Source organism: Lissotriton helveticus, chromosome 5_1 (assembly GCF_964261635.1).
Source record: "Lissotriton helveticus chromosome 5_1, aLisHel1.1, whole genome shotgun sequence".
NCBI lineage: Eukaryota > Metazoa > Chordata > Amphibia > Caudata > Salamandridae > Lissotriton > Lissotriton helveticus.
Genome location: NC_136065.1, coordinates 1,668,149,602 through 1,668,173,625, shown reverse-complemented (window position 1 = coordinate 1,668,173,625; position 24,024 = coordinate 1,668,149,602). Strand labels below are relative to the sequence as shown.

Sequence of the window (24,024 nt, the reverse complement as noted above, 5' to 3'; positions counted from 1 at the left end):
TTCCCACCCAGTTTTGAGTGGGCCAACATTTGGTCAGTTTTCACTGTTTACCAACAGTGATGCGCAGTCAAATTCAAAACTGCGAAATGCCCCTTCGCCAATGGGAGAAAATGCCTATGGCAAGATGGGCATTTTTTGTATTTCTCTAATCAAAGTCCCACATTGCATTTTTGTTTAAAAAAAAACCCTGTAAATTTGCCATGTGGCTCTGTAATTTTGATAGAGCCATCCGTCAAACTTACAATGCATTGACAGGAAGCACCATGATGGTGGTTCTTGCCAGTGGTAAAGAAGTCCATTGGGCTGGAGGACATCTGTGAACTCAGCAGATGGGGACTCCGTCAGCGTGACCTACTTTACTCCATCACCCTCATGGAATAAACACTCATTCCCCAACTTATAAATCAGGCTCTTAGTACCCAAGTTTGAGGTTAGGGGATGCCATTCAAAAATGGTTCACTTCACTAGAGATAACAGTTCAGATGGCTGAGGTAGACGAGAAGCATTGAGCTGTGGTGCTTGTAGGAAAATTGCCTTTTTTAGGTAGGAATGTAGTTCTTAGCTTGAAGGGGGCAGATTGTATTAGCCTGAATATTGCCTTAATAGCAACCTCACCTCATAGCAGTACTACTAGCCTCTTCCCATTCTGAGTCTTCAAAACCCTTCTTTCACCGAGCCATCTAGAATTTACGGGGCATTATATTAATATATCAGCGTTGCATATACCTGTGAAATTGCCTTTCCAGGCAAATTGTCGGAAAATAATTTATTTTCATCAAGAGATCTGTCATGCATCTGCATCTGCTCAGATAATTACTTGCAATTTTGTGCTGAAAATGCAAGAATCTAAAAATCTCAATTTCTTCTAAGTCATATCCAAAGCCCTTGTTCTAAACTTTTAAGACTAGTCTGCCCCATGCATCATCTGTCTTACTGCTCCATGACCCATACGTTTCCCAGTATCTCTGAGCTTGAAATGATCAATTCTGCAAACTCTGGTCCAATAATTCTGGTCCCAGAGACACCAGGCCTGGATTTGCTAGCAGACCTCTAGAGACTGTGGACAGTTGCTGAGCCTGGAACCCACCCACCAGCATTCTGCAACATAGAGGGAGCAGTAAAAGCTCTCCCCAGCTGGAGCTAAACCCGCGTTGCCCTCCCTGCACCCCCATTCCTACCCTCTTTACCACATCTGAGAGCAAGGGCTCACCTCACATTTATCACCTGGCACAAGCAGGTGGTAGATGCATGCAAGTTTCAGCCCATTGTTTACTTCAAAGTGGTAAAAAAGGACCTGGAATTGCATCCCATATTTCCTGGCCCACATTTGGTCCTAGGGGTGGGCGGAATGTTTCATTCTGTCTGCTGAATTGGTAGAATTTTGATTTCTCCACTTTACTCTCTAATGTAGAGTGCTGGCTAAATTCCAACAATGGCTGCATGGCGGAATTTTTATCCCGTGAGGCTCCCGATAATGTATGCTGGTGAGCGCATATGAGATTTGGTGTCCCCTAATGCAATTTTCTAGCGCAGGTGGTCCTGGTCAGAGGGCTGCCGCTTCAGTAGATGTGTGATTGCTTGAGCAGAATTTCTACTCGAGCAGCAGGTAAACCTTGCGCAAGCATGATGTCATGCACGCTGATTTTTTAGCACTGCTTCCATTACCAGTGCTAAATTGCAGCACAAGCTGCACATTTTCCACCTGTTGGCAGAATTCCATGGAATCTCAGGGAGTTTTTATGTAACTCTGTGGAATTCCGCACAGTGAAACTCCGCCAATTCCGCCCACCCTCAGTTATTCCCAAATCTGGCGGAAATTTGGGTAAACCTCTGGATATAGTTGGGGGATCCAGGCTGAAATCGCAGATTCTCTCTGTCCTGTATCCCCTCACCTGTGTGCCAGAAGCTCGCAATGATGCCTCTGGTGTGTTCAGGTAACCTGGCCCCTGTCGTTGACCATAGAGTTTCCGCACTATGTGCTGTGTTGCAGAAAGACTGTCTCACACCCATAACTTGTCCTTCTGGGGACCTGTCACTGGAACAATCCATATAATATCTTCTGGCAGATGATACACGTTCTGGGTCACACTGAAGACCACCCAGCGCCTCCAAGGGACTGTGTAAACTGCCAGATCTCTGCACAGTGTGGGTCATCTGTTATAATAGTGGCCTCTGGATTACTCTTTCTTGTGCGGCTTAGGAAGGCAGACCTCCACGTGCAACCATCATAGACTCTGAAGTGAGCAGCTAGTGTTCCTCCATTCTGCAGTTCCTTCCTTCCTTCCGGTTGGTTGGAGACCTTTCTCTGGCTTAAGGTTGCATGAAAAACCTCAACAGTGCAGAACCTGAAGAGAGTCTTAAGCTGCTCCAGTTAAATGGACGAAAAACCCAAAGGTAGAGAGAGCTATCCGTAGGTGAAGATTCACCTCGCCCTCAGCAGGCACAAGATAGACTTAGGTAAGAGGAAAACCGAGTCCGGCGCGCTTCTATCGGCGACTTCAGCTGCCCCGGGCAGAGAATGGTACTGGAGTACCGAGCTTTAAATATTATGCTACAAAAATATTGACGACTAAAACAAGGTAAGTATGTATATGTAAGCATAGGTTCATGACACCTAACTTTGCATGCAGCGTGACAATATATGTATCATCAGGGAAAGCAAGTGTGGTGTTAAAAATAGTAAATGTATCCTTACCAATATATACTTACCCTCCACGATATTTTGGTTGCCTCTATTTCTGCTGCCATATTCTCGCAGCCTGCTATTTATACAGTCGATAGTCTGACATGCACCCCCAGTCTAGAGGGCAGCTCAGGGCGAGGCTTGCACACTCACACAGATGCCAGCATCTCCACAGAAGTAAGTGTTTGCTGCAAGACTGTAGATTTGTGAGTGCAGAAAGCTTTATTTTCTTCAAACAAGGTGATTAAAGTGCACCAGAGAGGCTCAAAGGCCTAATTTCCATGCAGCACCGGCCACAACTGCTTCGGAGTTGATCAATAGTGGGCAAAAGCCCCCAACCTATCAAGCTTGGTTTCAGATAAATCGTTGCCAAAGGGGCAAGGGTGTAGCTTCTTCTAAAACCGAGCTTCCATTACTAGCAGCTTCCAGGTGACACAGAACCAGTGTTTAATTTGTAAAAACTAAAGTGCCAAGACCCAAAGTATTTCTCTGGAGTACACTGCAGCAGGCACCGCCCACGGCTTCTTCCAATGTTGTCAAATACCAGTAATCCCAGCACCTACATGAAAGTTTTATCAGTTTTTGAAAAGTATATTAAATCATTAAACCTCCACTGATGAATTCTGCTAACAAAATGGACACAAAGCGCCACCATGTGGTGGATAAATATGTACGGGTGTTAGAAATAAGTGCTGGTGCTGAGCACCGCAAACACTGGCACAAATTAGACACTGCACAAGCCCCGAGTTCAGCTTCTTCACATTGAGGGCTCTACTCCTAAAACAAAGTTACCAGTAAATCAAAGGGACACACGATCATTTTACAAAGTTTTGTGACAGCAGAACCTGCAGGGCTACTCATTGCTCGCTCTACCGAGAGTGCACCCTGCACATTTCTCATTGGCATGATTCTTCATTGGACCAATCGATTTTTTCTAAGGAATATTTACGTTTGAATCCAGGTGTGCGTGCTGCCTCCTTCTGTCTGTGCTCTATATTACCAATCTGATCCACCAGGCTGTGTATAAAAGTACAACATATCAGAGTAATGAAAAACCCTCTTCTTTGAGTACCCATTGTGTAGAGGCCTCCGTGCTTTGCATAGGTGTGCTCTGCCTGCCGAGGGAGAATGCCCCTTGCCTTCCTGTTACCCTCAGAAAGATCAAAAGGGAACCAGGTGCCTGCCATTGTCCGCTTTCGCCTCGCCACCTTCTTTAACCTGGCATAGGGCGTCATGAGGATGGAGGTGTTGGAACGGAGCAGGAGATGCTTCCTGATTTGTGACCCCCCACCTTTCGATGATGGGGTTCTAGGTTGAGCCCGTCACAGGAGATGGTGGTGCATTATTCTACCAGTCACCTATCAGGAGAAAATGGACCTGGTCACATGCTGCTCTTTTCTGAACAGGTAGGATAGCTACTCATGGCTCGACTCTGCCCACGCTCCGAGAAAAGCCCATCTCCAGGATAGGCGTCACTTCGAAGACATGGACATGGGCCGAAGCCAGGAGCGAAACACCCATTGGGCTCAAAAGGCTTCAGCCCCCGTGGTGTGCGTCAGCCTGGGATGAGACAGCTTGCCGGGCACACACACAGCCGCACCAGAGTACTTCACAGGTCTTTAAAAGACCATTTACTTGCTAATGAGGCTTTGTTGTGTTTTCACCCCTCCTAAGAGCCTCTGCATCTCCACTCTGCCTATTTCTGGAAGAATCAGCCCCCCCAAAATGTTAGTAGCCCCCCCCCGAAATTTGGCTCTAGTTGCACCTCTGGCCGAAGCTCTTGGCTCTTACTGGCTCCGTGCCATGCGGCTCCACTCACTCATCAGAAGATTCCATAACAGTGTATGCAGGAAGGTGCTTGGGGGACGTTTGTTGAGTAGCTCTCCAGTCTGAGCTCTCATGACTGGAAGTCGCCTAGACGATGGAAGGACATATAGAGCCATGAACATTCAGCCCAGGTATTACTTAAGGCAATTATTACGGAAAGGAGCTGTGTTCCTGCTCTTTTACTACCTGGTGGAAGTCCGAAGGTAGCTTCCATGGAGTGGTCTTCGCTTAGATTAGAGAAAGGGTTGACTAGCATTACTCCCCCTTTAGCCTATGCACTTTCTTGAACAGCATGTACTGCTATTGATGGTGACTTCAAGCTCAACTGCACTCAGCTGTTGACGAGCCAAACATTTCAGAACAGTCAATTTTTAGGTTTCGACCTGGCGAAAAGCTGCGCAAGCAGCGGTTCGCGCAGGCGAAAAACTTTTGTTAGAGTATTGTGGCTTGGGCACCGCCTCACTCTCCCATTGGCTAGCTCCATAAATGGAGGCTAGCCATTGGCAGAGAGAGGCGTCCGTCATTCTTCAAGGCGACTCGTGGGCGTTCCGTAGAATTTTTCCCTTTTGCCTACGTCAGTGCGGCGGTGGGCGGGGTTTTCTTTTTTTCTTTTCTTTGGCATCCTTCCTCACTCCAGCCGGACGGCTCTCCCTGTGAGGATGCAGACCCGACCCGCTTGCAGACCCGACCCGCTCCCTACACCGAGCCGACTCCCGGAGGTAAGTTTTTTAATTTTCCTACACGTTTTTGTAAATGCTTGTTGTCTTTGTCTGTCTGTCTCTGTCTTTGGTGGGGGTAGCGCAGGCGTGTCCAGGGAAACTTTCAGACTGTCAGCGAGCGCCGCGACGCCATGATGTCTGAGACACGGGATTGGTGGTGTTTGGTATTTATATATATATATACCCAAAAAATTTTGTTTTCAACTAAGCCAGGGAAGCTACCCCCATACTAAGTAAAGAGCGTATCGAATCTCCGCGAGTAAACACAAGCCACGTAAATCGTTCAGTGCGTGTTGCATGCTGTAATCACAGTGTCGTTGTTCAGAAGGATGTCTGCCGTAGGAATCTGTGTAGAATCTCTACAGGACACAGTTTCCACAGGGAGAAGCAAGAAACCAACCTCACTCGAAAGTGCAGGAGCGAGGGCATCTCAAACTTCAGCTATTCACTCAGAACGGTTTCGTGTGCTCAGTGTGCAGTTAAAACTACCAATAGATTGTCACGGAGGATGAGATTGGGTGCCGGGCAGGCGATTCAAGCTAGCATATTGCTAGTAGGCAGAGTGGAGCATGGATTACAAAAAAAAGCCAGTGCTCCAAAATTAAGTGGGCCTCATTAGGACATCTGATAGCGAAAGGTGTGGCCCACGTTTCCAAATCAAGGCAGTGTTGATCTTCTAAAGACAACAAGTATAGGTGTTTTGCCCACCAGAACATAAACAGGCCCACAAACAGCCAAAAAGTAAGGCCTCACACTAACCTGTAAGGCGAGCCTTTCGGACTCTGCCAGATTGCTTATAGCCCAGTCCGCCCCTGCGTAGTGGGACAATACTAGACAGTTTTATTTATCTTTGATATATGCATGCTTTTTCACATTCTACATATTATTGAGGGACAGAGAGCGATTTGCCAACCGTTACACTGCATGCTGAAATAAGGATTAGAACCTGTGACGTCCCTTCCAATCTTTGGAATGGGAACATTTCAGTGTTGTTTTTTAAAGCTGCTTTTCGACTTGGGGGGGTTGGACACACACACCTGTGTACAATAAGCTTCTTACATGTTGCTCAGATTTGTTTTCCAACAATAGAAAGTGTCTTCCACTTTGCTAGAACGAACTTATTTTTTAAAAGATAACGTTAAAAAAAGACATTTACTTACAGAATAAAGGTTGTGACTGCCTCGTCAAAATATGAAAAAATGCATTAGGAACTCTAATGATATTCCCTACTTCCCTCTGTGGAATCTTATCCAGGGCTTTTCACTGTGGTTTGGAATGTTGTCAATAGTATCACTGAAAACAATTTGCTCATCCTCGGGTCAATTGTCTTTGTTTTATTTATTAGGTTTTCACTTGATTTTCCTCTCTGGGGGTTGGCGTTTATTGTTCCTTTTAAGACTTCCTTTTCAACAGGCATATTACTGTGTACATTTTGATAGCTCTGATTCGGTTACAGTGTCTGCATTTTTTTAATGTCCCAATGTTCCTGATCCCGTTTTTTCCACCAATCTCTTCTTGTTTGGGATAGCGCAGTCGCTCTGTGGCTCTGTGTGTGTGTGTGTGTTGCTCTGCGTGTGGCTCTGCAGGTATGTATGTGTGTGGGTCTGTGTGTTTGTGTGTGGCATTTGCGAGAGATTAAGCTATTGGCATTGTAAATGACAGGGCCATTTATCTGTTTTGAAAACCAACACATAAATAAAAATGTTGTCATTTACAATGCCAATAGCTTTAACTTTTTCAAAGGCGAAACCGTTGCATTGTAAATGCTTGTTCCTTTTGCTCTGGATGGAAACCTACTGCCGCTGTTTCTCACTGCGGATGCGGCATCTGCCCAGGAGGGATCTCCGATACCTACAGACTTCTCTTTGAGACCAGGCATGATTCAGGGGTCTTTCTAATGTGCACTGCTCCAGCCTGCTGCAGAGACGTTGTTGCTAGCATCCCCGTTCTTCCATCTCTTACCCCAAACACTCCTTCCTGCTGTGTCTCTCTGGCTGGAGGACCAGATCATGCATCATTGTGGAACTGTTCTCCTACCTCATCTGCAGAGCCTCTCACCTTCACACACGTCAACCTCCCCTACCTCATTCACCCAGAAGTGGGCCAGATTCTCCAAAGGCCGAAGCTCGTCTGTCAGGGGGCCCAGACAGTTCAACAGGAGTGCACTCCCGGGTAGGACCGTGATATATGGGTCTGGCAGTGACACTGTAATTACTCGCTGCTTGTTTTTGCCATCCTTTTCCTCCTGAGGTCAGTGAAGGAGACGTTTTCGATTATAGCTTATTGCTCCCTGTGTTTATCTACTGTCACAGTGCTTTGTACAGCCAGGGCTGTGTTAGTGGCCCATTCAGAACACCACGGAAGATTCATACCCCATCACCTTGCCTCTCACAGGCGCTTAGTCTCCAGTTAAGGTACTCTGACATGCTCAGATCTCCCTTGGAGGCGCTTTTCATCACCACCATTCTTTCTCAGTCTCAGATCAAGGGTCCCTCACTGGGCCCTTCACCACAGGGTGGTCCACGCATGGGGGTCTCTTGTTACCAAGCCAGCTCTCCCACCAATATCCATTCCTGGCCACATTGCAGGTCTCATTGAGATAACCACCTGGACAGCCACCCGCGGACATATTCTACTGCCCAACACCCTCGACAAGAAAGAGAAAACAAGCAGTGGCAAAGCAAATTTATCTGAGTTTAATGTGCTAACGTATGCAGTGTTAGCAAAATATAGTGAGAAACATGGGAGGGAGCCAGAAGGAGCGGACAGAAAGAACCATAGTTGTAAAGTAGCCCCTCATACAGTTCAAGTGAAGGGAAAAAAATACAGTTAAACAGCTTATCAGTGGCGGCTCCTCCGCTTTGGCGGAGGAGCGTCACCCCACTGCTTTTAAACAGTGCAAATAAAGGAAAAATAAAATGAGACTAACTATGAGTTATTATCATTTTATGTTTACGCGCTGCTTTGCGGATGGGTTTGGCTGCTCAGGGCAGGGGAGGAGTGGTTTGCCCACTTCTAAGTGCACGTGACTGTTTGGCCTGCCCTCTCAGACCATCCAAACAGTCATATGCACTTTCCCTGTTCTCCACACAGACAGCATTATAGCCTGCGTGGAGAACCTGCCCAGTCCCCCATTCCCTGGCTGAGCGTCGAACCACAATTCTCAGACCAATCACAACTGTGCATTGCAGATAGAAATGCTCCTGAAGTCTGATCCAGGAGCAGTCAGGAACAAGGAGCAGCCCAGGAGACTCAGATCTTTGGAGCAAGAACATTGGGGCCTCAGATCCAGAATTCAGTCAGTCAGCTCCCAGAATGTATATCTGTGAAAAACAATTGAGAAGTTGGCATGACAAGGGCAAGGGACATCATACGCACCTTACTGCGACCAAACAGTCATTGTGCACTTAGGAGTGCGCACACCACTCCTCCCCTGCCCTGCTCCGAGAGCAGAACAGCCCCGCCAACCTGCCCGCTAGCCCGTCCGCAAAGCAGCAGGAAGCATAAAATAAATATAACACAAATATTATCATTTTATGTTTCTACTATGTACGCCACACACTGCTTAAAAGCAGTGGGCGACGCTCCTCCACCATAGTGGAAGAGCCGCCACTGCCCTGCACTCACAACGATCACAATGCATTCACAATGCACTTTCGCTGATCACCCTGTATCTCACCCTGCAGTCACACAAGCACGCTACTCACGCTGCACTCATGTGACACTTCACTCACCTATACCCCTCACTGCTCAATCTGCAATCTCACTCAAACAAGCCCATCACTAACCATGCATTAATTCGCCCCACTCTGCACTTGCATCCACACTCAAATTCATATGGTCACCTCGCTCACCGTTCAGTCACTCCTCTTACCCTACTCTCACACATTCGCATCGTTCACTGTGCACTCACATGGTAACTCCTGCCACCCACACAGCACAGACGGTTAATGCAGATCACAGAAGTGAGTGTGAGTAAAGTATGAGCAGCGCTACAAAAACATGAAACGTTTGTCAGAAAGGTACTATAGAGAAATGAGGTGCATTGTTGGGGATTGGTTGTGAGGGAATTTTCGGAGAAGGGGGAAATGGGGATGGGGTGTCAAAAAAGTATGTTGCAGCGTGTGAGACCAGTGCTAGGGCCAGCAGTGTCTGGGAGTGTTAGCCCCCCTCCCCGGAGTGTGGGTCTAGTTGCGCTCCTGGTCCCCATATTTAATACCGTCATAAATTGGCCACTTACCTCCGATGACTGAGGTGAAGCTGGAGGGTGGGGTGCTGCCATAAGTAATGCATCAACAAGAGGCAGGGTCTCAAGTCTTGTGGTGGAGTCACTGTAGGCCAAGGAAGAATGGGGTCAAACAGCTCTAATGGAGTTGAATGCCAGCTTGAGGATAGAATTGGATACTCTGTAAGATGGCATCCTTGGCATTAGAAAGAAGGGTGACAGTGGAACATGACCGCTTTTGAATTAGGCAGCCAGCACACACACTGAGGAATCAAAATCGATGATACAAGAAGTGGGTGGCGTTTTTGGTGGGTTCGCTGAGTCGCATTCTGGAATCAGCAAGGCCGTGTCTAGCATTTTCAAAGGTGGGTCTGTGTGCGTTCACTGAAGGCCGAGGAGCGGGAGCCTGGGCAAGGTCCTCCCTGGATGGCCAGTGGCAGCAGGACCCCCCCCAGTCACAGGCTGTGCTCCAAAAGAGGTGTTACTACCGGATCCAGAGCAGCACAAACCTTGCCAATGGAAAACATATGATTAAGTGAAATTGCTTTATTTTCAAAATGTTTTAACCTTGATGATTCCAAAATGATGGCCTCCAAGCAGTTTTAACAAAGAGACGATTATTATAGTACAGCTTAAAAATCGCAATGTCATCGTGTGATGTTTCAGCACCGTGGACAGAGACTTTTTCTGCCCATGGTGCTGAAATATCATAAGACTGTGCGCAGCAAGAGTCTCTGTCTGTGGTGCTGAAATGCGTCGCCTCGTACAATCCTACGGGGAGAGTTCGAAGCAGGGGAAATGACTGGTGGTCAGTTTGTGGAATTAGTGACCCTAAGTTTTAATAGCTGGAAATGGTCGCACTTCACACAAAAAGAAAGCATGGGCTGCTACACAGTGAAGTATCACTTCAAGGTCATGAAGCGGTGCATTCCGCTAGAGAGGCAGCACAAGTCCCATTCCGGACAGTGGCAGCCTCCTGGCATCCCAGGGTGGTGCCCCTGCGTGTTGTCTGGACAGTGGCTGCTTCCTGGCATCGCAGGGCGATGCTATGCGTGTAGCTTCAGGAGGGCTGGACAAGGACCGCAAACCAGCCCTTGAAATTACGTCGGACCGGCCCCATAAGGGGGAGGGTTGGGGTGTGTTGGAGGTAAACACTGCTGCTGCCCTTTGTTACAGGGGACGATATTGCAGCTCTGCTGCAAAACTGGCACCCAGTAACAAAAAGTCCCCCCACTGGTCCAAAACTGGCCCCCACCCTTCCAGCTCACTGGAAAAATGCCCGGTGCCTGCTCCAGCCAGTCCAGCCCTTAGCCAGGGCTTTAAGTGGGATGAAAAAACTGAGGGGTCTCTCAAAGGGGCGTGGCGAGTGTACTTAGGGGCGTGACTTTAAAACAGTTATGCTAAAAATCTGTGCTTATCATAGTGTGCCGCCCAACTTGTATTTTGCGGTTTCTGTCATTGCATCCAAATATGTGATACAACAAGTAACATCATACCTACAATAAGTCAGGACTATTGGCTTTCTCAATGGTTATTAGTGGCATAGGATAAACAAGCTGCAACTATGGCTTGTTACATATAATATTGAAAAAGTTTCCAATTAAAGCCTTGGTGACCCTACCACAATGTTGCTGCTCTTTCGTTTCAGAAAGAGAAGGGAAATCCAGAAAGCAAATAACTCTTTAAAGGATTTCACTTCCCCCACAATGCTCACCTGGCATGACGTCATGCCATCACTTCTCCACTAGTGAGAAGTGAGCAGTGTGGGCAGCACACATCCATCTGCTTACTGTCTCCAAACGGGTCTCTATCGGGCTGTTTTGCGCCCTGGCACTTTTTTTCAGACTGCAGTGACAGCAAACTGCTGTCACTGCAGTCCGGAAAAAAACGGACCGCCTGAACCAGGGCTCAAAACAGAGCCCGATAGGGACGCGTTTCGAGGACCCCTGAAAAAAACTGCCGGTGCTCAGACCCCTTGAGACCTGGCCCACTTAAAGCCCTGCCCTTAGCTTCAGGAGTGTGGACACTGTGGCATTGTAGGCGCTTCAAGACTACCGCCCTGTACCTGGAGAAGCGGACTTCTTGGTACACTGGTGCTTTAGAGATACAGCTTTTTTCAAGAATATGTGTTAGTTGCCCCTGGGGTACCAGGGGAGGAGCTTGCGATGGTAGTGGCCAGTTCTTTGACACTCGAGCACACTGGAATTATAGAGGCAGAGCCATAGGTTTAAGACTGCTCACTCAGACATCACAAGGTAGCGCAGTGGTCTTCAAACTTTTTAATGCCAAGGCCCTCCTCCTCCCCCGCCCCCAGTGAAAAAATAAAAAAACATCACCCCCCCTCAGAATGCTTCACAACTATTTTATTCTATTTGAAATGTTTAAATATGTCTAAACTTATTTAAACATGACAGTTAAGTTCTTTTATCCCTTTCACAAATGTAATCAAATACATGATTTCCAAACATACTTTTTTGGTAAGCCAGGCCTCACTAACGTGTAAAAGTATTCACAGTGTAATTACTAGAAATGGTGGTGGGGGATGGGGTTTTGAACAAATGTTTGGAGTCTGTTCCCTTTTGACACATACTCAGCTAGGATATACATGACAAAAGATGTTATTGATGGCCCATTACAGAGCAGCTTATTATAGCTAATTGTTTTGCACCTTAAAGCACTGCTATCACCATAATGCTTCTGTAGGCCAGAGCCTGGCGCCCCCCTTGGGATCACTTGAGGCCTCCTTAGGGGGGCCTGTCCCACCGTCCCCAGTTTGAAGAACTCTGAGTTAGATCCATGTAGCCACATGGGCCGAGGGGTGCAGTTGGTGTGGGAACCTCGGCCTCCTCTTGAGCAGCTCTCAGGGACCACCAAGGGGTGAGTTTGAAATCAGAAGCACCACCATTGGCTGTGAAAAGAGCATCACGCACGGCAGGTGAGGGGTGGGCTCTCACGCTCTCACACCTGGGAGGGGCACATGCGTGACCTGTGACATGTGGATGTTGACAGAGTTTGGAGCCCAGTAACCCCCGATTGCCCTGACAGCCCCTGAATCAGTTACCACCTGCTGTCACAGGAGTGCTCTGTGTTAAGCAGGGCCGGAAGAGAGGTTCGTTCTCTAGGACCCAGAAGCAAACTACGCCCCGAATGCGCTTTTCTGAAAAGGAGGTGAAAAAAAAAGTCGGTGCTGGAAAAACATGGCCGGGATGCTCACCGGAAGAAATGACAGACCCTGTGATTTACAGGCCGATTGGGAGCTGCAAAATGGTGACAGCGCCAATCGCAGAAGATCGTCTATTAAGGTAAAAACACTTCCCCAAAGCTCAAAATACCCTTAAACAGTCAATGACAAACTGACGTGAAAGGTTGTGTACTCGACCAAAAGGCCAGATAGTTTCTTCCGAGAAAGGCAATTCCACATATGGGCAGGTCTGGGTTGGCAGTGGGAAATAAAGGGTTTTATACGAAGGCAGGATGTGTCCTCCTGTTCCTCACATACATACACCCATACATGTTAGCACATAAGCATTTCCCTATAAGGGTATTTTGGTCACATTTAAAATCGTCTTGCATTCTGTGTGACTGACACTGTTAGGTTATGGAGAAGTGTGGCTCACTGGTTAGAGGAGGCAGACCCTGAAGCAGAGGTCAGACCCGGGACCAGGGTTCAATTCCCGACGCGGCAGGGTCTTGAGCCCAAAATATCCACGGACTCGATAATTCTCGTTTCGGTGCCAACTCGAATCATGGGTTCACACTCTGCAGCTCTGGGCATTAGCTGCTTAATCTCCACTATGGCCCCCCCGCGGCGGGATGCCTGGCTTCCACCTTGGGGATGCCCAGTACGGGTATCTTACAGGGAAAAAAGCCAGGACGGGTTCCCAAGGCAAGCGCCGAGATGCCTACGGGTAATCGAGCGCTATATAAGAACGCATAATAATAATAATAATAATAGGCTAGAGGGTCCCAGGTCTTTTGATCGGTTTCTGAAAGGAGTCACCTCAGGGTACAGCACAGAGAAGTGTAGACTTCTGGGGCGCATCACACGTGCCACCCTTCTGATCTTTGGGGCGCAGAGCTCACATGCTCAAAACCGGATAACCCGGCAAAGAAAAAGAAGAAAATGACATGGGAGTTGTAACGTGGCCGTACCGAGGACATTTTTTGTTCTCACAGCCATCCACACCCACCCACGTCTTTGACGCACCTGCCTCCATCTTGTTTTTCTCTCATGGCCTCGGTGCTGGTCCCACAGCGTGTTCACAGCCTGCCATGGTTTCCATTAGAAATCATTAGAACTAGATTTCTCTCCCACTCACTTCTGTGGTTGAGATGGGACAGAATCACCTGCGTTGTGGGCATCCCAGAAATCAGTTTGATGGATGTATGGATGAATGAGATGGTGATGAATTACAGTGCGGGATCGCTGACCGCAAGGTCATGCCTTTGTGCAAACCTGCAATATTGTGTGTGTTCTCGAAAGGAGAGTTTCGAGAAGAAAGAGCGCAGGGGCCTTAGCCCCAGAGCCAGGGTGACTCCTTTCATTTAAAGTGACATCAATCACAGCCAGCCGCAGTAATGCCGCCTCGATTCAAGGCCCGCCCACTTCCCGCCAGCTCTGTCCGTGATCATGTGAGGGGAGGAATCTCTCTAAAGCCCCCCTCTTCTCGTTTCTTAACCAACCCCTGCACCAAGAACATCCTTTTTCAGACTTCCAGTGTTTTGCATTGTTTTTGGGTTGTTTTGCAAGCCTGCATATCTAGGCCTTCGGTGTCGGGTTTAGAAGGCGACGCTTCACCCCAGGGTTGGCGTTGCATCTGTCATCACAGCCTCCCCGTATGATCCCAAGTGTTGCACCCTAGAGGGGCATGTCAATGTTCACAGTCATCTATCCCAATGCACACCCTGGCCATCTTTGAGCTGTCCACAGCATAAGCACAAGACCAGGCTCAAAGGGCCACGCCTGACCTCATAGCCTCCCTGGGTTCCAAATACCTCCTAAGTGCACCCCCTCCCCTCCCTCCCTAGCATGCATGACAGTACAAACCAACAGTGGTGCTATGGTTCTAAGAAAAACACAGAAACACAAGGGATAAAGACCTGACATACACACATCTTTTCTCCCTCCCTTTAATTCGCATCCCAAGGGTAAGCCTGTCGATTTTGTAGTATGAGAATAATAGTCCGAGTCTTCAAAAATCAAAACTCCAAGATGGAAGCAAAGGAGCTCCTTGCAATACAGCAGTAGGGCTGAGACTGAAGAATCAAGCAAGTTACAAAGACATCTCTCCCTTGTCATATGCCAGCAGTGATATCCTCAGCATTCAGGAGGCTGGCTTTCTGCGGTTGCATTAGCTGTACTACGGATTAGTTGGAGTGGAGGCATTTGAAAGAGGGAGGCCTAAACCACCACCTTGAACCTCTTTGTTGCTGCTTCTCATCTTAACTGTCTTCCTCGTTCCATTGTGCAAAGGGGAGTGTTTGCTGTGTGGCTCCCCAGGTAAGTGGCACTCCAGAACCTAAGAGAACTAGGGCCTGAAGTACAAAGCATTTTGGCATTCGCAAACAGCCCAATTAACGAAATCAGTCCATTTGTAAACGCAAAAATGCCTTTTCTATGTACGAAGTCCAAATTACTATTTCTCCTATTGAGCTTGTACCTGACTTAATTTATCTGCTCAATAAAACTACATGAAAATTACCTTCAAGCGTGGACCTAATTACTACATTATTTTGGCGACGATACTGAAAGAACCTACACCAGTCACCTCTACAAGCAAGTTAATGGCACAAGATTTTCTGAAATTTAATCTAGGCACCCCAACTGGCATCGTGACCCCACCAGTGACCTACCACCCGTCGCCCACAGCAATCTGCCAGTTGTACAAGCGTCTGGTGAGTCAAATTTCTGAATGTAGTCTGTCTAGCCAAAACCTCCAGTCTACAACGTCAGCGTTTGTTACTATTATGCCTGCTGTCACCTTGCTTATGTCTGCTAAAAGTCTTCCAGCATTACTCTTCCCTAAGAATTGAAGAATGTTTTGTTGTGTCTGGCCTTCACACAGTGTGAGAAGCGTCAAGCGTCGGCAGTAACTGGCAAGTTATATAAAAAGTGCTCAATTGGCTGCATCATTGACAAAAACTGTGAACGTATCTATTTACCTTTAAGCGTCGAAACTTTTTACCAGCACATAAATACAGCGCCGCTTCAACTTGAGCCTGCGTATCTCCCAATGTCAAGACATCTACACCTTTAAAGAAAGTGTCTTATTTCGTGAACTGTGCAAAATACACAAGTCTGGGAGCAAAGTCTGCTCGATGAACAATAAATGTGTGTAAAGCCTGGGCAGTCTCAGCGTCAATCTCCCAAGTTTTACCTTGCCTTGATTCTTAACTCACCGTCCTGTATCCCGATGTCCGTTGGTTGACGATTGGTCTGCTGCGATCTTCTCTCCTCTCTGTCTGCCGCCCATCTGATGACGTCCATAGAATTCTTCGGAGAGTTGGTGAAGCGAAGTACTCTTCGTGTCCTGTGACGTCTGCGATGCTGTTCATGTGAGACACGTCCCTCACGCTACTTACGCCACTTCGACCGACGTGACAACCATCTTGTGTTTATTAGTGTCGCTAAAGTAACAGCAGCCACTCGTAGTGTTCATAGTCTACGCTTGAGTATTGAAACGTTTGTTTTTCTTTCGGTGATATACACACCTGTGTATATTTAAAATCACTACAATTTCTTCACCATGATTTATCTTTTGAAAGGGATATGGAGAAACGGAGACATAAACATTTTACTCATGAACATAATCATACACTACTTGACTGACAGAAGTCCATGGGAACTGCACAGACCTCAGCAGCGTCAACAGAGAGCAATATATACAGAACCCGGGTGAGAAATCGCTCACCGGAGCTAATGTTGATTAATTATTTATTTATATTGCAGAATGTATTACTGACATGTCTTAGTTTTGGTGTGCACAATGTATAAGTTACTCATTATCTTCTGAGTTCCTGTTCTCTTTTAATTGAGATAAGTTGAAATTTCTAGCCATTTATTGTGAGTACCTATCAAAAGTAATATGCCTTTTGACAGCATTTTATTTATTATCCATTGTCATTATGGTTAGTAATGTAATTTTGTAATGTTCACTGCCATTAACTGCCTGTGTTTGTGATATGTAGGTGAGATGTCATATTTTAGTGTTGACTGGGCACGTTTAGAGGTGTGTGGAAGCTGGTCTCCTTATCCTAGTTTATCTTCAGTGTTATGTGGTGCGCACACTCTTTCGCTAATCCCTCTTTTTATGTGCCTAGTTTTTGTTATATATGCTTTTCACAATGTAGTCTTTAATTCTACTAGGCAGTTGTTTTGTTATTGCAGTAACTTAATTTTCGTTGCACACTTCAGTTGTCCATACACAGGTTCCACTGGTTTTAGTTTGTCTGAAGTTTGATTAGAGTTATACTACCTTTAGTTTATAACTGTGCTCATTTAGTGACTATACACAAATTACTCCAAATTTTGTTTCTCTGTGTTTTGCTAAGGATTATAATCCTTTCAGTTTCTAACAATACCATAATAGTTGTCTACACATAGACCCCACGTAAATTTTGTAGGTATGAATTTTATTTCCTTCCGAGGAGTTATGCTTGAGATACTGTCTCTTGACATTATCGTAATGAGTTCCTACTCATACTTAATTTTGTATTTCACTTCCTATTTAGGAGTTATATTAGGGTACAATTCCCTTTGAGTGACATGGGTTCCCACCCATACTATGTCTTTTCAATCCAATTTGAAGGAATTTTGAAAAGTTTAAAGTCTTTTATATCTCTTATCATAAGTTTTACTCATACTTGCTAATTATTTAGCATTTTAAAATGTGCACAACGTGATTTTTCCACACAGTTTCGTATTTATACTTACAACATCAGTAAGTTCTGTTTCTAAAATGGTGCACAACAATTTTTCTTAAGAGATTTGTCTTGATTTCATATTTAGCTTCTGTTTTATTTATATTTTAATACTTTCATACATTAATAGCTAAATATGTTCTGTTTTCGTTGTATTTTGAAAAATTCTCTCGCACTATTACCTTTGCATTACTCAATTGAATTTTGTTTAAGGTTAATGGTGTTTTGATGATTTTTCTCACTAATTATTCCTCATCTACTTTTCTGTTTTATTCTTCCTTTCTGCTTTTCTGTGTTCTATACTTTCTAATTTTCAGTCTTCAATCATTCCTGTTCTGGCCAGTAGGTATGTTTTGGAGATGTCTTTATGCGTTCATCTATTCTTTTCTACTGTTGTGTAAGAAGAGTAGATGATATATATATTTGGTTCCATTCTTCTATTCTTATTTCTAAATTTCTCTTTGGTTCCTTATTCTATTTCTATTTCTTGATTTCTCTTGCTGATACAAGTTTCTTTATTTCTATTGCTACTTTACTTTGCGGATGTTCTCTTTTCACTGTTACTTTCCTTCTTTTGATAATATTACTAACTTTTATTTCTCTAATTCTGATTTACTGTTTCTAGCTTTTGTTTTCTATATAAGAAAAGGGGATATGTAATATCCTGTTATTCCCAATGTGATGCCTTTCTACCATCTATGGAATGTTCATAAGTACAGCTGTCAGAATGTTGGTGCTCTGCCAAAGTAGTGACAGTTGGATGGGCTGAGCACCTGGTTAGATGCTCCTGGTGGGGTCTCCCCTAGGTCCCTTAAGTCTCCTATTGAGCTTGTACCTGACTTAATTTATCTGCTCAATAAAACTACATGAAAATTACCTTCAAGCGTGGACCTAATTAATACAGTAACATATTACCAAATCGCAATTTGAGTTTTGCGATTAAGTATTTTCGAAGGGGCATGTTAAAAGCGTCCATTTCTAATACCAAATCGAGTGTTATGTACAAATGTTTTGTGACCAAAATTTGACCGAAGAGCATTTCCAATTTACTGCGAACTCAAAGTTGGTGATAACCCCTTTGGAAATGGGAAGGGGTCCCCAAGGGACTGCTTCCCCTTTAAGAATGGTTGGAAAAATATGTTTTAAGAGCAGGCAGTAGTCCATACTCTTAAAAAAATTAATCTTCAGAGTTTCATTTTTTTATTTTAAATGCCTTCCGTTTCCCACGGAGGCCAGCATCTCAGAGATGGCAGTGAATCCCAGGGGGTCACAAATTGCGACCTACCTCATTAATATTCATAAGAAACATCTGTTTGCAACCCACTGTAATTGCTAAGGAGACTCAAAATAGGAAGAATGATTTGCTAATTGCAATTCACAAAAAATTGCAATTAGGTAGTCGCTGTTCCTACTTTTGTACATATGTGAGATAGAGTTGTCTCAAGGGATTTGGGCTAGGCTGGCAAAGACCCTGCAGTACTGTGAAATGGGGTGCACAAAGGTCATGTGGAGCAGGGCTCCATAAAGGTCTGGTGGAGCAGGGGGTGAACAAAGGTCTGGTGGAGCGGGGTTCACAAGTGGAGCGGGGTGAGCAAAGGTCTGGTGGAGCAGAGGTGCACAAAGGACTTGTGGAGCAGAGGTGCACAAAGGTCTGGTGGAGCAGGGGTGCACAAAGGTGTGGTGTTTAAGGGGTGCACAAAGGTCTGGTAGAGCGGGAGTGCTCAAAGGTCTGGTGGAGCGGGGGTGCACAAAGGTCTGCTGGAGCAGGGGTGCACAAAGGTCTGGTGGAGCGGGGTTCATTAAGGTCTGGTGGAGCAGGGGTGCACAAAGGACTGCTGGAGCGGGGGTGCATAAAGATCTAGTGGAGCGGGCGGTGCACAAACACCTTGTGGAGTGGGGTGCGGGCGTTTTGTGAAGTTCTTGGTTGTCGCACTATGGAAAGCATTCCAAGTTTCCTATTTTATCATCACCTTCACACACATGAAGTTTTTAGGTCTCGCGTGGCGTATTGCACACATGCGCTGTCGAGCTCGCGAGATTTTATGTTTTAGGGTGAGTTTCTCTAGCAAGGGTTAAGCCCCGCCCCTCTTCTTCATTGGCTGGCCTCCTAAACGGAGGCCTGCCATTGGAGAAGAGGTCGCCATGACGTATTTCTTTCTTTTTAAGCCCCTTCCTTTTCAGACTGGGGTGCGTGTTTTTGACTGTTGTTTCTTTTTGGAGGTGTGTTTTTGACTTGTTTACATTCTTTGATGTTTCTAAGCCCCGTCCCCGTCTGCTTCGTTAATGTTGCTACAAGCTCGGAGGGTGGAGGGAGGTTTATAACGTGAAAAAAGCCTACTAGCTTTAGCACTTCTCACAGACAGAAAGTTAGCGCTCTAGTTCTTCCTCAGTACTCCAAGGACTGACTGTGCCTCGGAAGGAGCTGGGGTGGGGAGAGAAGCTTTGTTCCAACAAAGCAGAGCTACAGCTGCATCGTAGCAACCGTCTTCAAACCAACCTTTTTATTTTGTTAATCAGATTGTAATTCCTATCGAAATCGTCAGGCATGCGGCATGTTGGGGACGAAAGTGACATTCTCGTTGTTACCATGCATATTTTAAATCATCACAGACGTGTCTAATGTGAAATATGTTTTCAAGAACAATACCATAGAACAAATTGATGATATTTGCTTATGTTTATTTTTTTCGGCTGTTTAATATTAACACGTTAGCCTCCGTCACATCGGTTATCCGTATTGTGTATATTGACTTGGCAGTACCGTCCATGCGTGAATAGCTCTAGTCACTCAGAGGCCATGTTGGGTGTGGATGTAGCCTTGGTCTAGTGGGGCCGAGGAAAAGTAGGGTGGTTATCATTTTTCAACTTACACGGCTTGCGGCCAGGCCGTGAATCCCCGATTAGCAAAGCCCAAGAGAGGTATAGTGTCTGAGGTGTGTAAGGTGCACGAGGATTGGCTGCAAGCTTGGCGCATGCGTTTGAGGGTAGTGTGGTTGGCTGTTCAGTCCAAGAAGTGAGTGCATTTCTGAGGCTGATACTGGTCATGGACAAACTGCACAGGCTAAAGCAGTTCGATGCATATCCAAAGACTTTGTAGGATTTCAGGATTAAGACCTGCGGGGGGCTGTAGGTAAGAAAAAGTCTTATTACCTAGATGCTGAGAATGGTTTGTTTCATACTGCAAGAGCTGATGAATTGGGAGAGTTACAGTTAATTTTTGTGTGAAATACGGAGAGTGACAGCCAGTTTATGGTTTAAAAGAGGAGAGACAGACCTTTCCTTGTGCCCATGGGAAAGGTTCCTGGTATACATTTTAGGTGACAGTTTCGTGTGTGGCTGTGTGTGTGTGGCTGTGTGTGTTGCTGTGTGTGTAGCTGTGTGTGTGTGTGGCTATGTGTGTGTGTGTGTGGCTGTGTGTGTGTGTGGGGCTCTGTATGTGTGTGTGGCTCTGAGTGTGTGTGTGTGTGTGGCTGTGTGTGTGTGTGGGGGTCGGTGTGTGTGTGTGTGGCTCTGAGTGTGTGTGGGTCTGTGTGTGTGTGTGGGTCTGTGTGTGTATGTGTGGTTCTGTGTGTGTGTCTGTGTGTGGGTGTGCATGTGTGGCTCTGGTGTGTGGCTCTGTGTGTGTGTGTGGCTCTGTGTGTGTGTGTGTGTGTGTGTGTGTGTGTGTGTGTGTTGCTCTGTGTGTGTGTGGCTCTGTGTGTGTGTGTGTGGCTCTGTGTGTGTGTATGGCTGTGTGTGTGGCTCTGTGTGTGTGTGGCTGTGTGTGTGTGTGGGTCTGTGTTTGTGTGTGGCATTTGCGAGAGATTAAGCTATTGGCATTGTAAAAGACAATGCCAATTATTTATCTGTTTTCAAAACCAATACATAAATAAAAATGTTGTCATTTACAATGCCAATAGCTCTAACTTTTGCAAAGGCGAGACCGTTGCATTGTAAATGCTTGTTCTGCATGAGGCGAGGTATTGTTTACACTAATTGAACCCAGTCAAGGTGACAAATACATGTAATCTTTCTTTCTGCAAGTTTACCTTGTGTGGCCTGTTCTATGCACAATGGCACGTACATCATGGATATTTTTATGGATATTTCTTGTCTTTGTAAGATTATTGTTTGTTGAGCTTCACTACGTACGAAGCAAATGTGCAGAAGCAGAACAAAAGTATATGTTGTGCAAGACTAGTTTGCTTATGTTAAAGATGCGTGTGACATAATTAAATAATTAGTTTCTTCGCAAAAAAAATACAAATTGAAAAATGTTGTAACCTTTATGATAGAGCTACATATGGGTTTAAAGTAGGGCTTTGACCCTTCGCAGACCCATGGTGTGGACTAGGGAGCGGGACTCGCACCAGGGGTCCAACGCGGACTGTCGCTGCTAGGGAGCTAGGGAGCTGGGTCGGGGTCACACCAGGCTGCTGACTTTCTTCTGTTTCTGGATCACATAAGCTTTGAAGTGGAAGCAGAGGTGATCAGCCAGAAGGGGACAGGCACCGTGAGAGCAGGTGTGACCAGTGCTTGAAATGGAAAAATAGAAGTGCAGGTTCTCTGTGCCAGAGTACCTCCTTGTTTCTTAGAAGTGCCGGTACTCTCCAATTAAAGGTATTGCATTTCTATTTAGAAGTGCCGGTACCCTCCTCCTCAAAATAAAAAAGTGCTGGTACCAGGGAAGAGGTGTGGCGCCGTGGCATGGCGACTGACACTGGACACTGGGGCTCACGGTTCGATCCCCGGCTCTGGCGGCAGGGGTCTGCCCAGCACCATGTGACTCTGGGCAATAGCTCGCTTAATCTTCCCAACGGCCACCAGCGCCGGGATGCCTCCGGGTAGCTGTGCGCTTTACAAATACTGGATTTACTCCATACCGGACAGTACCCACCCATTTAAAGCACTGGGTGTGACACATTCCTGGCTGGGTATGGGAGGATGGCTGCACTTGGAGTGCATTATCAAGAAGCAGTGTGTAGTGCTTGTAATACCTTAACATCCCTATAGGGTTCCGAACAGCAGTGACCTTCTATGTAGACTGTCCCTGACCCTTAGACCCCTGGCCATTTTCTTAAATTGTCCTCCTCATGGGCGCCAGCCTTGTTCATTGATCGTCCATGTGTTACTGACCTTCAACCAAAAGGTCAGCTGATCAATTTCTTAGACTACAGACCGCTTGTGCCCCAGGCTTTACTCAGAGACCTTTTGAAGAGACGCACATGGAGGCGATATCCACGCTGCATTACAATGATGCCATAGTCCACAGCACTTTTAGGTCACATGACCTACAGATCTGGCTCTGAAATATACACTGCATCCACAGCGTGCCTCCAATAATGTAGAAGCTGCATCAGAACAGCCCTGGAATTTTCTACCAGGAGTCTGAAATCTCCAGATCGCTCTTTCTGGATGTATTGGTCTTTGTAGAGTTTATTTCCTGGGACATACTTCTTCCCAACAGCATGCAGCTGCGCAGGATTGTGTAGAGGTGGAACTCCTCATCCTCGCCTTCTGTCACTCAAAGATGCACTAGAAGCAGGTATGTTCAAATTAGATGTTTTTGGCCTAAGCCACCACTAGTACAGAAGCAAGTGTCACCTGAGGAATCTCACAAGATCAACCTCAACTTCACATTCTAGACACTTGGTCCTCACATCTCTCAAGGTTAGGGTAAGAGGCCATTATAACACCTCACCGTTCATCAAGTAGCCACAGAATCTAGGGCTACATGTAGGTAAATCTATTTTACCGATTCTAAAAAAACAAATTTGACCAATTTGGTATTTTAGAATCGGTAAATCTGATGTAGGTACATTTTCGGTATAAGATTCGGTAATTACCGAATCGGTAATTACCGATTTGGTAATTGCCATTCATTCCTATGGGCCTGGAGGCCCATAGGAATGAATGTCAATTACCGAATCGGTAATTACCGATTCGGTAAATACCGAATAATTCAAGGGTGGCAGGGTGTCACTTTGACACCCTGTTGCACCCCTGATTAGGGCTTGTGTGCCCGGGTGTACATGCACAGATTTGCATATACACAGGTATTCGTTATTTACCACCAACTAATAGTTGGTGGTAAATAACGAATCCTTAAAGCCCTGTGACACTGTTTACAGTGCCACCTACATCTTAAAATACAGATTCGATAATTTTACCGAATCGGTAAATTTACCTTACCGATTCGGTAAAATTACCAAATCTGTATTTTTAGATGCCCTACATCTCAGTATCCAAATACCGGTCGGTAACGGCCGAAAATCTGTATTTTCGGCCGTTACCGACCGGTATTTGGATACCTTCATCTGGCCCCTAGTCATTAACCCTTTATCAATTGGCTTCTGGTCATTTCACTAACTGCTTACATAACAATACAGAAGTAATGGTTATTTGCTGTACACCAATGATAAACCATCACGTTTAACTCTATCTCTTTACATAATGAGCCGGAAGCCATGGTTGTCTGCTGTACCCCCATGATAGACCTTCACTTTTTAACCCTAAAATATTTTAATTCTTGGTAGCTTATCCATTGACTATTAAGAGACCCTTGTGGTTCAGTTGTCTCAGGTGATGTGTGACTGTCTTGAACACTTGTAGCTCTCTATCATTTCTGTCTTTGTTCGCTTATTGTAAAGCCAGCGGCAGCCCTCTAGGCC

The 24,024-nt window shown here is 45.8% G+C and overlaps 1 protein-coding gene across 1 annotated transcript in view; it reads left to right on the top strand.

The window, feature by feature from the left end:
* The window catches only part of CDH24 (cadherin 24), a 799,438-nt gene that overhangs the window by 486,138 nt on the left and 289,276 nt on the right, over positions 1-24,024 (top strand). The window lies entirely within an intron of this gene.